At 43.5% G+C, this 14,649-nt stretch overlaps 1 protein-coding gene across 1 annotated transcript in view; it reads left to right on the top strand.

The window, feature by feature from the left end:
- Positions 1 to 433: 433 nt before the first annotated feature.
- The window catches only part of LOC133351600 (carboxypeptidase M-like), a 32,220-nt gene continuing 18,004 nt past the window's right edge, over positions 434 to 14,649 (top strand). The window contains exon 1 of the mRNA XM_061566920.1: positions 434 to 579. The gene's annotated coding sequence lies outside the window, so the exon portion shown is untranslated. The remainder of the gene's footprint in view (positions 580 to 14,649) is intronic.

Genomic DNA, 14,649 nt, shown 5'->3' with positions numbered 1-14,649 from the left:
GAGTTTTCTTCAAATTTTAAAACGAAGAGGTCGCATTACTAAGAATAAATAAATACCGTTACACTGTCACCCTGCGGTACAGTACATTAGTTGATGTATATGAATGTAAAGAGCTTGTCAGCTAATCGGATTCCTCCAGCCTCCACATCTGAATATGTAAACAACTGCATTGCGTGTCCGTGCTACCATTTCAACTCGCGTCTTCAAATTCCGGCAGCCGCGATCACATTTACCACTCCGCTTAAGCACGCCCGGGCGGTAGCCCCGCCCCCCTTGTTTCACGTCGCTCGACCAATGGGAGGGGGCGTAACGGAAGCGGCTTCGTTGCGGGCGACGTAACGCGCTCGCTGATTGGTCCCCGCCCGCCCCGCCCCCCTGAGACCACACGGCCTGCATATTAATGAGGCAGGGGGGGGTGGCAGAGACGATTTGGTGTCTTCCATGAAACTCACCCCTCGAAATCTCTCTCTGGCAGTGTCTCTCTTTCTCTCTGTGTGTGTGTGTCCGTGGGGCTTCTCTCTGCTCGCCAAACCCAACGAAGAGGTGGGACGAGGGTTCGCGACGGTGCACTAATTCATTGTGAGTCGTAACTTTTTTTTCTAAATGGTTTCATTTATTGTTGTTTTTAATTAAGTTTCCCCCACGCACAGACACACACAGCCTACCCCTCGTTGTGACTGCATTGGTTGAATTGGACGAGTCGCGGGCAACACGTGTGCGCGTGTAACACGTGCAACAGCTGGTGCACACACACACACACGCGTGTCAACGCGTCGGTACAATTGTTTATTAAAGTGTATTCAAGTGTACGGTATACACAGAGGAATGTGTTACTAGACCACTCTTGTCGATGCTGTGCGTTGTTCGGGAGCTAAAAAGCCAATATCGAGGACTGCTAGCCACTTAGTGGGCTTCAGGAGAGAGCCAGAGGTTCGTGGAGTTTTGCTTTTCCTACAGCGGCATTAATATACAACTTCTAACTACACCAATGTTACATGCGCCGTCAGCGTGTTATACAAAACAAGTGTGTTTATACAAGTGGCTTACTGTGTGTGTGTTTACACATTGGACACTTGCCATGCTAGTGTGTGTGGCTGGCCATACAGCACAAACACAGCATTGCTGTGTGACACTTTGGGAATACATGAAGCAAGTCGTGTTGTAAGTGTATGTACGCACGTGTGTATGTTGAACTTCTTTCGCACCGTACGTAGCCAACACGTGCTAATCGTAGGTACAATAACAACAACTCGCATTTGTAACTGAGTGGCGCACGCGTAGCTAAACGTTCAGTGTAGAATTACAACTCGGAGAACGGGGAGGAGGAAGCAATGAATACGATGGTTGTAACTAATAATGATCTCCGTGTTGCCAGCGATTTAGTCACAAGATACGTAGCGATGTTTTAACGAAGACATGATGCCCAAGTATCATACAAATAGCAGGTAAAGTTAAGCGTTAAGCGCCCTGAATCAGTTTGCTGTGTGTAAAACTTGGTTAGAAATGGTTAAAACAAAAACAACTACTATATTTTTGGTACATTTTCTAGGGATGCCATTCCAGGTATGGTATTATAGGTTAACTGCCGTGTTGTTTTAACGTTTGGTATATCGTCTAGAGACCTGGCTAACAGGAATGTAGTCGGCATCCTGTAGTCAATTTTCGATCTGCTTTGTTTTGACCCCGATGTAAATTGTCTCGTGACTTGCTTCCTGGTCGAGTGTTTGTTACAAGATGTGTCTTTGTTATAAAGTACAAGGTCGCATATCCACCGTGACCAATGAACCGACTTACACCCCCAGTGCAATGTTTGTGCGTGCTGTAGTAACTGGTCATCTGTAGATGTTCACATATCCATCCCATAGCTGCCAACCCATTTTCAGTGCCCTACCTTATTACAGACCAACTCAGACCTTACTGGTCGCCCCGTGCTCTTTATAAATCTCAGCGTTCATCCGACAAAGTCCCATCACAAGGGAGAGAAACACAAAGACAAAACATTTTTTTGGCCGTATTGAAACGTCTGTACGTCGTATTGACCTGAACTCAATTTCCTTATCCAGGAATACGGGGTGAACCGGATGGGTTGACAGGTATGCAACCTTGGGTTGTGCTGTGCGGTGTAGCGTGAGCTTTGATTTTACTCTGTTTATTTTAGCAGGTAAGCCCTCCCCCACTGAGCTATGTAGACCTTTTTCAGAAGCCACCTGGCTATCACAAATAATAGCTCAACGAAGTGGCTTATCATCGTGTGGAAATGTATAGCAGCCAAATACTCTTAAAACTCGTCATGTTGATTCTAAATGTGGATGAAAAAACCGGAGGACCCGGAGAAAAATCCGCGTGACCACAGGGAGAGACACGCAGACTCCAAATATACAGCAGCAGCAGGCGTCAGGATCAGGATCGGGATCGATACCCACGACCTCCTGTATATCAGACGAGGTAGTTAACATCTCATCAGTGTCAGGATCGAACCCACGACCTCGTGTATACCAGACGAGGTAGTTAACATCTCCTAGCCACCGTGATGATGATGATGAGAGACACGCAGACTCCAAATATACAGCAGGGTCGGGATCGGGATCGAACCCACGGCCTCCTGTATACCAGACGAGGTAGTTAACATCTCCTAGCCACCGTGATGATGATGATGAGAGACACGCATACTCCAAATATACAGCAGGGTCGGGATCGGGATCGAACCCACGACCTCCTGTATACCAGACGAGGTAGTTAACATCTCCTAGCCACCGTGATGATGATGAGAGACACGCATACTCCAAATATACAGCAGGCGTCAGGGTTGGGATCGAACCCACGGCCTCCTGTATACCAGGCGAGGTAGTCAACATCTCCTAGCCACCGTGCCACATGTTGTATCTTCACGCCCTCACCCGTATTGCTTTACTCCCTGTGGCTTTTTGACCGAGTACATTCGACACAAGGCCGGCCAGTGTTACAGCGTGGATGAATGTGCCAATGTGAATGTGTCTGTGCATGCTCCCATGTATTCAATGCGTGTTGCAATGTGGCAGGATATGTTACAAGATGATTTCACCGCTGCCAACAGGTGTGTTTAAGTCACCAGTATAGTTATCTCGTGAGACCAGATAGAATAAAAGCATAAGAAGGTCTCGGCTTTATGCTTTCGTGCATTGTAAGCTTAAATCATTTAATGAGTGTGGGAACTGAACACGGGGTTGGAGTTACAGAAGCCAACACGCAGGGCCCCTTTTATCTTGATTTCACGAACACGGATCATTTTACACTATGGGAACCTCATTTGCCAGTAAAAATAATATAATTGGTTTTTTACCCTTCTATCTGGCAACAAAACTGACACCTTTTTACAAGGAGTCATGTTTGCATAGACCGCAATACCTGCAGTCATAATGCAAACAAAAGACATAACTCTGATAATGTCCACTGGCGTCATCTGGACCAACCCATGTGAGACTAGGCTCTAAGGAAAGCTGTCTCGGGTGTGGACCAATCAACTTCAAGGACAGTGCACATTATCAGAGGTATGTCTTTTGTTTGTATTATGACTGCAGGTATTGCGGTCTATGCAAACATGACTCCTTGTAAAAAGGTGTCAGTTTTGTTGCCAGATAGAAGGGTAAAAAAACAATTAAATTGACTTCTGTGCTTATCAGCCCGCCGATCCCAGCTTGATGCCGACTTTAATCTGTCGCGTGGAAACATTGCTGCCGCGTATCGGTTTATTGCTGTCACTGTTTATTTTTCACGAACCGTTGCTTCTGTTAAACATGCAGCAGATATATTTTTTTATCTGAATGATTTCGCTGTAAAAATAAAGTGCGGCTCTCTTGAAGTAACCCTTCACGTTTGGTTGGGTAGTCGGGGAATGTTTTAAGAGTGTGATGCTTACATCTCTCCGAAAATTAACTTTGTACTCCTGTGTTGTGGTTATCGAAATTACACAGTAGAACTACTCCGCCGCTTCGTCTTGGTATTGGGAGGAGTGACAAGACGGTCTTATTATTCTGCGCATTCCACGGTACACTTTTCGAGCTTGCCCCGTGTGATTTCGTGGCCACGCTGTTTGCTCAACTGCGCATGGATGACCCAGGTGAATTGAGAGGGCCGGGGGTGGAGGCTGACGGTTGTCTGCTGCCATCCTGGGCCACGACCAAGTGGGTGGGTGGGTGGGAGGTAGGGTGGGTGGGTGGGTGGGAGGGAGGTAGGTAGGGTGGGTGGGTGGGTGGGAGGTAGGTAGGGTGGGTGGGTGGGTGGGAGGTAGGTAGGGTGGGTGGGTGGGAGGTAGGTAGGGTGGGTGGGTGGGTGGGAGGTAGGTAGGTAGGGTGGGTGGGTGGGAGGTAGGTAGGTAGGGTGGGTGGGTGGGAGGTAGGTAGGTAGGTAGGGTGGGTGGGTGGGTGGGAGGTAGGGTGGGTGGGTGGGAGGTAGGGTGGGTGGGTGGGTGGGAGGTAGGGTGGGTGGATCGGCCACTGAACGGCACGGGGAGTTCGTCTATCCTAGCGTCCGAACATTTAGGTTATTTACTTAATTCCAAAAACACCGCGACACACACACAGACACACAATGATAACACCGGATATTGGGATTAATGTTGTCACCACTTTGTGGGTTGTTCAGCTTATGCAGGCGTAAGTGAGGATAACATTTCAAAAAGTATTTTATCTCAAAAGAAACGAATGATGATTAATGTAATGCTCCTTCACAGGCTCCACGGATCGCGTGACCGTTCTAATCACCGCCCCTGGGTCGGCTGTTTCTGTCATGTGAACTCAAACAGTGCAGAAAGTGCTACACATTAAGACAGATTACACTTAAATTCCCTACATTCTGTAGTTAATATTTTGTAATGAGTAAAACGCTTAGTACTGTACGCAGCTTATCTGGAGCGCTGATTAGTTATGTGAGAATATAACAATGACGTAAAAAATAGAGACATTTGTACTGTAATGTAAAACAGCTACCAGAAAAATTATACAAATAATATGGAAAATTATAGTAACTCTAATTGACACGAAGCCTATACGATTTAAGGCTTGCTTTATATGTGTATACGGATAGCAAGGAGAAAATCTGTAGCGTCACTGGATAAACGATAATAGGAATATGGATGTGTTCTGGTCCTTGTCATCAAATTGTAGAGTTCATACTTCACCACTGGCACAAGACTGCCAGGTAAGACGAGCGTTGATAAATTGGGCAAGCAACCAGCCTATGGCGTGTGTAAGAGTTTCTTTTTTTTTAAATAGTGTACATATTTTGAATTTAAACATAGGTTCCAACTTCTCAAGCCGGCACCTTTAGCCTGTAAATTACATTACAGTACTGTGCTGCCCTTTGACGGTTGTATTTTTTTCATATTTCTAACGAAGTACTGCCTTGCGAACCGGAGTAGCCTTACTGAATCGTGGCACCCGTACCATATGGGTACACGGTGAGACGAAATGTCCTAATAATGATGATGATTGCTGTACACCATAATTTTGCATGTGACATCTAAGTACAGTGAAGCATTGTTGTACCGTGTATGACTTGGGAGTGGCAAGCATAGGTTGTGTTTCCCTGAAGGCCTGCAATGGTTCATTTTACACGCAAACTAACCGCTTGAGTTGAGCAGAGAAGTGAACAAGCAAATTGTGTTTTATGTAGGGACAGTATATATTTTTAATGAAGCTTCAAAACGATTTGACCAAATAATAAATAATAATCACTCGGTAATAATGTACGCCCTTTTTTTCAACTCGCTGTTGGATGATGGCCTCCCAACACCAGGTTGGCCATGGTGGTGGTGGTTGACAGATACTTCACCAGCCTGGTCATTGCGGGTTGTGCCATGGTGGTGGTGGTTGACAGATACTTCACCAGCCTGGTCATTGCGGGTTGTGCCATGGTGGTGGTGCTTGACAGATTCTTCACCAGCCTGGTCATTGCAGGTTGTGCCATGGTGGTGGTGGTGGTTGACAGATACTTCACCAGCCTGGCTATTGCGAGTTGGTCCCCCAGAACGGTTAAGATATCCATAGCAGGGAATCAAACTCAAGTTTCAGAGTTCATATCGGGAGTGCTTCAACCACTATTCCACTCTTCCCCTCCTGACCAAGTTGCATGTAGACTACATTCAATGCTGTACGTATGCTAAACTACTTTTATACATGTAGGCTTTCACGACCAATATGATTCATACATTTTTTTTGGATTAGATCATGTAGGTTTAATGTCAGTTGGTGGAAGGTTATAGATTTGAGTCACATGATGGGTTGGGAACCAGTTCACGACAGTGACAGATATCGCCTTGTCCCTTCAGGGTACTTCAGCCAGCTCAGTAGTAGTAATTTAGTCAGTAGCGTCGTTCAGCCTTCTTGGCCTATTGTATTGCACACAAAGTGTCACACCATTGGTCTTAGTCAGCTGTCATCGATCTAGCCTCTTCCCATGTGATATCCAGCAATTGAAGGTCCTTGGTTATTGATCTCTGCGAGTTCATGCGCCGCTTTTTCCAGATGGCAACCCACTCCATGTATGATCGTACACCTCTGTACATAGCACCTGTGTATGATCCAGGTAGAATTATCTGCTTTAATAGGGGAGAGAGAGAAAAACATGTCAGCTGACTAAGAAGTCCAAGTTGTGTTGATGGAGTGTTTGGTCAAGTTTATTTGCCACAGGCAAAGTCTTTTTAAAAGTTAATTCTAAGTGGGTGGTAATCCATTCGACTTGAATCAACACAGCTGACTGATGTTTTAAACTCCTCACACAGCCTTTGGGTAGTTTGTAAGTAATTGTATTTATAGCAGCGTATTATTGCCTTACACAAATTCTGGCGGCCTTTACCTTGCCAAAAAATGTTTACGGTTTCCTTTGCGTGAAATGCTGCAATAAGTGATATAGAAAGTTGCCTGGCAGCATTGGCCTTGTTTTATAGTAAGTAGTAATGCACCACAGTATTTGTATTTGCACTCAGAGTTGTCAATGCTCGCTGACAAATGTCATCGGGCATTTTTAATGAACAGTTTATTGGTTGAGCAATTTTACGTTAACATCTCAAATGTTAAATATCACATTAAAAGCATATTTTAGTAAGCTATGTGTAAATTCTCCAATATCGCAAAATGTCGTTGAGCGTTATACATAAGCCCATTTTGCATAAAACTAATAATAATTATCTTTATTCATTTAAAGAAGTGTTGCAGCGGCTTCATACTATTGTTCAAGAGGGTCCTGCATTTCGATGTTTGGCCAATTTCATTGCCATGAGTGATTGGCATGTCAGAGTAAACTAAGGTCCCCAGAGAAAACGTGAGCGTACGAGGTGGGAAGAACACCCTCAGCTCTGTACCGATAGATGTTGCCATCTCCTGGGCACCTCGTACATAATACTTGACTTTTAAATCTAGATTTAAAACTCTGTTTTGTGTTTAGTTTGCTATCCTTCCCCTGTACCTCTATCTAATTAGCATTGGTTGGCTACGTATGATGTGAAAGAAGTTCAATATACATACAGAACACATGAAGCCTACAAGGGATTATGGAATTTTAAAGCTGGTCATGAATGTCAGCCGGCATATTTTATAAGGTCAACTAACAGGCATCACACGATAGAGGTTTGAACTGCCTCTGATGATGCAGTCGGTGTGCACGATGTGGCAGGAAGCCAAGCAAGCACGTGCCCTGCTGGTGATCTCCAACAAAGGTGAAAGCGCTGCACAGAAACTAGTGCGTGTGATCATTGTTATAGCCGTAAAGGGATATTTGATATTACATGGCCACTTGCCGACAATGAGTAATTGGATTTGGATTCCCGCCGGGGAGTGCTGGCCCCGTGCCTGTTTGTGTACGACGTAATTTGGACTTGTCTTGCGATCTGCCGAGACTAATTAGCAGACTGCTCTCGTGACAGCGATCCTGAACTGAATACATAATGTGATGGCTCAGAGGTCAAAGTTGAGGTGGTGACCCCGTTAATCCTACAGACAAGGGCGCTATTACACTACGCCTGCCAGCTGTCCTTAAGAAACAGACCCTTGTCCTTGTGTGACTTGACCGTTTCTAACATTTATGGGGCTCTTTAGTAAATGTTTTACAAAGCAGGAGAATGGTCAACTTTATTTGGCTCGGTGTGTAACACTGTCATGCCGATATTGTAATGTTTGAATATTCATAAGCGGGAGTCGTTGTCGTCAATCAGCACTCCATCACACTGTGTGTCAATAGAATGAGTAGCACTTGGTTGTGAGTTGGTTGCCCTCTGGAAATGCTCACCGCCTGCCAGAGGAATGGGGATTTCCACCAATGGCCAAGGGCTTGTTAACAGGAGTCGAGTACCGCTCCAGACCTACCTCTTGTGCAAATCCAATTAATTCAATGTCTTTAAAAAATGCAAGGAATGAATGTGGTGAATGTGTTGTTGGAAAGGCGGTTTATACTTTTTTAGCTGCACAAAAAATCAAAATCTGTGGAAAAACCCCATAAACGATTTTGCCATTTTTCCCACAAAATACTTTATCGATGAAAACATTTTCTACCGATACTCTAGCCTCTGTCCAAGGGCTTCAAAGAGGAGTTGAATACTGACCGCCCCCTGTTCAATTGAGCGAGTAGCTACTTGATATTTCATGTCTCCGTCTTCTTTTACCGCTGTAATCCCGCTTTGCTTTCACTGCTGGCAGTCAAATCACGAGTCTGCAGCCTGACGAAAACGAATCGCACTTCGATGCAAAATGTGTGGTTTCTTCAGGGACCAAACATATTTCGTGGGTGCTGAATGTGAACGAGCCGGGTATTTGAGCTGAAGAACTGTCGAGTAGTCATGAGCAAGCTTAACCTGACCACATACATTACTGCACTACAGTGCACAATGTATGGTACAACTAAAACTCTACAGTATTGCTGACCGCACTGTTCAGTTATTTACACCGAAATAGTATGGTCGTATAGAGGTGCCCATTCCTACAGGCTGCAGTGTATTGGATATTAGGTCGGAGGCTTCAATACGTGTCTCAATTCAAAGTCGTCAGTTCACATGAAGCGGAGTGAATGTCCAAATGGAACCTTTTTTTAGCCAGTATCAAAGCATGAAAAAATAAGGATAGGTTTTTACTCTTACTGGCAATAAAATAAAAGGGGGAAAACGTATTCTAATAAAATAGGTGTTAAGATGTTCTAACACCGAATAGAAACTTTTCGCAAGGAATCATGTCTGCGCTAACATGTACTTGTGGTGAACATGCAAACTAACATGCTCTGATAATATATGGCACTGTCTTTGTGATTGACCTACACCAGAGACAGCCTTCTGTAGGGTGTAGTCTAACCAGTGTCACACCAGAGAACGCCAAAAGGCGAACCCACACCTGTTTTATTGCCAGAAAGGGTAAAAACGCCGCTTGTTTTTTCAGATTTAATCTGTTGAAAAAGCTGATGCAGCTGTACCATCTTAGTCACATTTATGCCACTATCGCCGTATACTCGAGCTTAAGCGAGTGTTTTTTTTCATTCTTTAAGGCTTCAAAGTTCATGCTTAATGGCAAGTTAACGATCCATTGGCCTGCAGACCAGTGCATTCGTCAATGATTTCTACTCTTCCTCTATCCCTTATCTTTAATTACTGTACTGTACTATATTTGCTGTCTTGTTATATACTCTGCAAACGTACAGAGAACCCATTTCACAGATAAAGATACCATAAGGTCTGGTTTGGGCAGGACAGTCCTGGCTTAAGAAAGGCTCTGCTAGTGTCTTAAAGCTTAGAAAAAATGGCATTTTGTCACTGGTTTAAAATGTTACAGCCTCATGATGTGGGAAAAAGGCTATGTGACATCATAATATTTATTTACACTTTAGGAGGAATCCGATGAGCCATAAAGCTCTTTTTCACAGCTGTCCAGACACGTGGGGGCAGTGCTGGTAGAAGAGTGGGTGGCGCCAGCAGCGGAAGCAGCAAATCGACTCGCTCCGCTCGGCGCTAGTGGCTGAGTGGGTGTGGCTCTGTAAACATAGGTGGGGCTTCCACTTGGTTGAGACTCCAAGAAATTTGGTAACTTTAAGTAAAATACACTTTGGGTTATGAATAACCCAACCGGTAATGGATATCTGTGGTAATTTATATGAATACATTAACCAACCCCCACCCGCTTATGCACCAAATTGGCTCACTAGTGACGACATCACATTTATACCTCCATTTAAGAACGAAACAGGAGGATGTATCTACAACTCTGGCTGTTGCCTGATGATGCTCGTGATTACTGGCGAAACGTTGTACTCAAATTGTAAATGTTGTTGGTTCACTCTCCAACACACTGGTGTGTGGAACTTGTAACGAATTGGCACGTATACTGTGTGTAAGCGTTAAATATTTCCTTTCAGAAAGTTTATATTTGTGAAAAATCGACCCTGAAGGGGAATGTTTATTAAATATATGCAATTTGGGCCCCATTTAGAGCTTGTTCTGTGGGTTTTTTTTAAATTCTGTTTACGGGCACGATAGTTTTCAAACACAAAATACAACACTTGTAACTTATTTCCATGCGTTATGAGTACGGGGAATCATTCACCTCATGACATATGTCTAATAAAGCAACGTCAGGCAAAGCAGTCTTTTATCCACGTAAGTAGAGTACTATATTGTACAGTTGTTTGGTAAAATTTTCATCTTAAAAGGCCTAGTTCCTCTCTGTGTGTGTTGCCCATGTTCAACACATTTACCAGCGCAGCCAAGTGCACGAGGCTGAATCCAGCTCCGTTAATAATTGTAACTTTAATTTCACAGGTTACAAATAAAACAATCCTTTCAAATGATATTCTCAAGTAAGTGCTGTCATGTGTTTACGTTTTAAGCGGCGTGTTTATTTTGTGCATTCTAAAACGACTGCTTTTACAAGTGATTCCTCTTATAACCATCGTGCTTTACTCGTTTGTGTCCGGTGATGTTGACACTTGCCGGGCTCTCTCTGTCTCACAGTTCCTATAACCACTGTTTCATAATCAACGTTTTTGGGTTTAGATCGCGTTATTTATAAATGTGTCGTAACCCTCCACCACCCGACATGGCTTTATTTTGGTGATTTCGAAAAAGTTTATTGGTTTGGCCATGTTTGTTTGTTGTAGTACGGAGTAAGACTGATGGCCTTAATCTAAGTTGTCTTGTGGTCGTTGTTGTTGTTGTTTGACTTGCATCCCACTGGGATTTTTGCACACAGCGTTGGTGTACGGTGTTTTTTCTGCAATATGTTGCTGTCTTTTCTTGGATTTTCTGTTTGCACTTAGTCACATTCACTTTAAGATGTTTTCTTGTTCATGTTTTTGATTTTTGTTTGTTGCGGTTGCACCCGATTCAAGAGCCGAATGGCTCACAGGGCTATACTTAATACGTGAACTTGAACTAATGGCTCACAGGGCTATACCTAATACGTGAACTTGAACTAATGGCTCACAGGGCTATACCTAATACATGAACTTGAACTAATGGCTCACAGGGCTATACCTAATACGTGAACTTGAACTAATGGCTCACAGGGCTATACCTAATACATAAACTTGAACTAATGGCTCACAGGGCTATACCTAATACATGAACTTGAACTAATGGCTCACAGGGCTATACCTAATACGTGAACTTGAACTAATGGCTCACAGGGCTATACCTAATACATGAACTTGAACTAATGGCTCACAGGGCTATACCTAATACATGAACTGGAACTAATGGCTCACAGGGCTATACCTAATACGTGAACTTGAACTAATGGCTCACAGGGCTATACCTAATACATGAACTTGAACTAATGGCTCACAGGGCTATACCTAATACATGAACTTGAACTAATGGCTCACAGGGCTATACCTAATACGTGAACTTGAACTAATGGCTCACAGGGCTATACCTAATACATGAACTTGAACTAATGGCTCACAGGGCTATACCTAATACATGAACTTGAACTAATGGCTCACAGGGCTATACCTAATACATGAACTTGAACTAATGGCTCACAGGGCTATACCTAATACATGAACTTGAACTAATGGCTCACAGGGCTATACCTAATACATGAACTTGAACTAATGGCTCACAGGGCTATACCTAATACATGAACTTGAACTAATGGCTCACAGGGCTATACCTAATACATGAACTTGAACTAATGGCTCACAGGGCTATACCTAATACATGAACTTGAACTAATGGCTCACAGGGCTATACCTAATACATGAACTTGAACTAATGGCTCACAGGGCTATACCTAATACATGAACTTGAACTAATGGCTCACAGGGCTATACCTAATACATGAACTTGAACTAATGGCTCACAGGGCTATACCTAATACATGAACTTGAACTAATGGCTCACAGGGCTATACCTAATACATGAACTTGAACTAATGGCTCACAGGGCTATACCTAATACATGAACTTGAACTAATGGCTCACAGGGCTATACCTAATACATGAACTTGAACTAATGGCTCACAGGGCTATACCTAATACATGAACTTGTCTCTTGGCCTTGCACGACTTGGAGGAAACACGGCCAACGATGTTTCCCAGTACAGTATCCACAATCAATGGAATCTACTTCAATTTGAAGACACATACTCTTTGGTTCTTTCGGTAAAGTCACGTAAGTATAAAATCAAATATACCTAAGTGACTTCACCGAAAGAACCATAGAGTATGAATTCCTGCAGTCACGAAAGCTTCAAGTCAAGATTGAAGACTCATCTCCCTGTGTTATATATGTACTTTATAGATGCTACACCACTTACGTGATTTGTTTAATTAAAATCTGAATCTTTATTTATTCTGGATAAATCCGATAAGCTGTGAAGCTCTTTGCCACAGATGTCCAGTAGGGGAGGCGGCCCAGAAAGTTACAACAACGAATACGGTGCTCTGGTATTTGTTTCTAGATTCGGTGTGACGGTGGTTGACTCAAAAAGCCAAGAGTTCACATCTCAATCATGGATTTACTCAGACTCGCATCCTATCCTCCAGGGTCTATAAAAAGGGTACGCTTTTGTGGGAAGTTAACAACATCACCGCAGAGATGCAGCGATGAATTCGGGTAGCGTGCCGGTGCTGGCTCGATTGTGGCATCAACAGACTTTCAGAGATGGTGACAGCTTAGGGGTGCCTACATCCAGCAGTGGATCGAGCCCATTGCTGATGATGATGATGGAGAAAAGGAACCCCCACTTATGGGAATGTGGAATTTTACACCAATGGCTGAGAACCAGAAATGGGCTTCTTCTGTTGAGTATTTTACTCTTGCTATAATAGCAACTTGAAAGTTACTTGCAGGAGACTAGGTTTCAGGCCACCATGTGTGTGTCGACAAGACGTGGTCTATAGCTTTTCCCCAGACATTCATAAAAGCAAGTCCTTTCCGCTAAAAAGTGCCATTGATATTTGAGAGTGAAGTTTACCAACTGCTTGGAGCACTTGAAGTGCCCTTTATTTATATTACGTGTTGCCTTCACACATTTTTGTTTAAGTAGGAAATGGAAAAGGAGCAGTACACTACTCTCTTCCATTATTGCTAACATGATTTCACTGCAGTGCAGTATTTTTTTTATTCACCAGCCCTCTCACGATGCAACAATCCACCAAGCACCGTCAACGGAGATGATTTCGTTGCTCCGTCTCCGTTATCGCCATCCTTTCAGGAATGTTCCCTCCCTTGGCTGATAATCCGTCGTTGGTCTCGACCAACAACCCATCATCCTTTCCAGTGACGTGCCTTGTGCATGCCCACTTCCTGTTATTCACACCATATTTTCCCAATATGACGTCTTTATTACTTGCGTACAATGTCTGATGCATGCGTTCCTCTTTCTGTCTCTTCAGTTTAATTCCGCGAATGCATCTCGCCGTGCTTTTTTGCGTAATTTTCAGCACTCGTTCCTTTTTTTGTAATTTCCCAGGTTTCAAAGCAATGTGTAAAGGGGGTAATACTGATTCTAGATTTGAAGCTTTCGTGACTGCAAGGATTCATATTCTTAGGTTTTTTCGGTAAAGTCACGTAGGTAAAAAATAAAAATTAATAAAAAGTAAAATAAAATTAAAATCACGACGTTTCGGAGGCAACACAAGCTTCCGTCTTCAGGTGGAACCGTCACAGCACGATAGCTGTATCAAGTAACGGAGCTGATTTCGTTGCTCCGTCTCCGTTATCGCCATCCTTTCAGGCGCGTTCCCTCCCTTGGCTGATAATCGTTCGCCCTTAGGCTCGTCTGGATTTTGCTTTTATGCTTTTCATTCAAGCAGCTGGCACACCGTACTTAAAAACAACTGCATCATAATCTAGCACAAGATAAAAAAAAATTTGCACAATCCAGGTGTGGCTGATGAAATAAGCAGGACCTATAATAAACAGATAATCCTCATTAATGCCATCAGATCAGCAGTCAATCTGAATACAATGGTACTTCAGTTATCCCTTCAGGCCACAGCACAATGCGTGTGCACGTGTGCGTGTACTCCACGTGGAAAAAAATACGACTGAGATTGATATCTCCGCATGGACAAAATCAGCAGTTTTTGAGATGGATATCAAACTGTGTGTGTGTGACTGATTTCTGTTGGTCGCTTGTTACGACAAATAGATTAGTACAATAATACTGGATGTAACTGGTTAGTGCTCGGTGT

This window comes from Lethenteron reissneri, chromosome 38 (assembly GCF_015708825.2).
Source record: "Lethenteron reissneri isolate LAM-NWPU_2019-01 chromosome 38, ASM1570882v1, whole genome shotgun sequence".
Taxonomy (NCBI): Eukaryota; Metazoa; Chordata; class Hyperoartia; order Petromyzontiformes; family Petromyzontidae; genus Lethenteron; species Lethenteron reissneri.
Note: the sequence above shows the minus strand (reverse complement) of the source record. Positions and strands in the feature narration are given on the sequence as shown.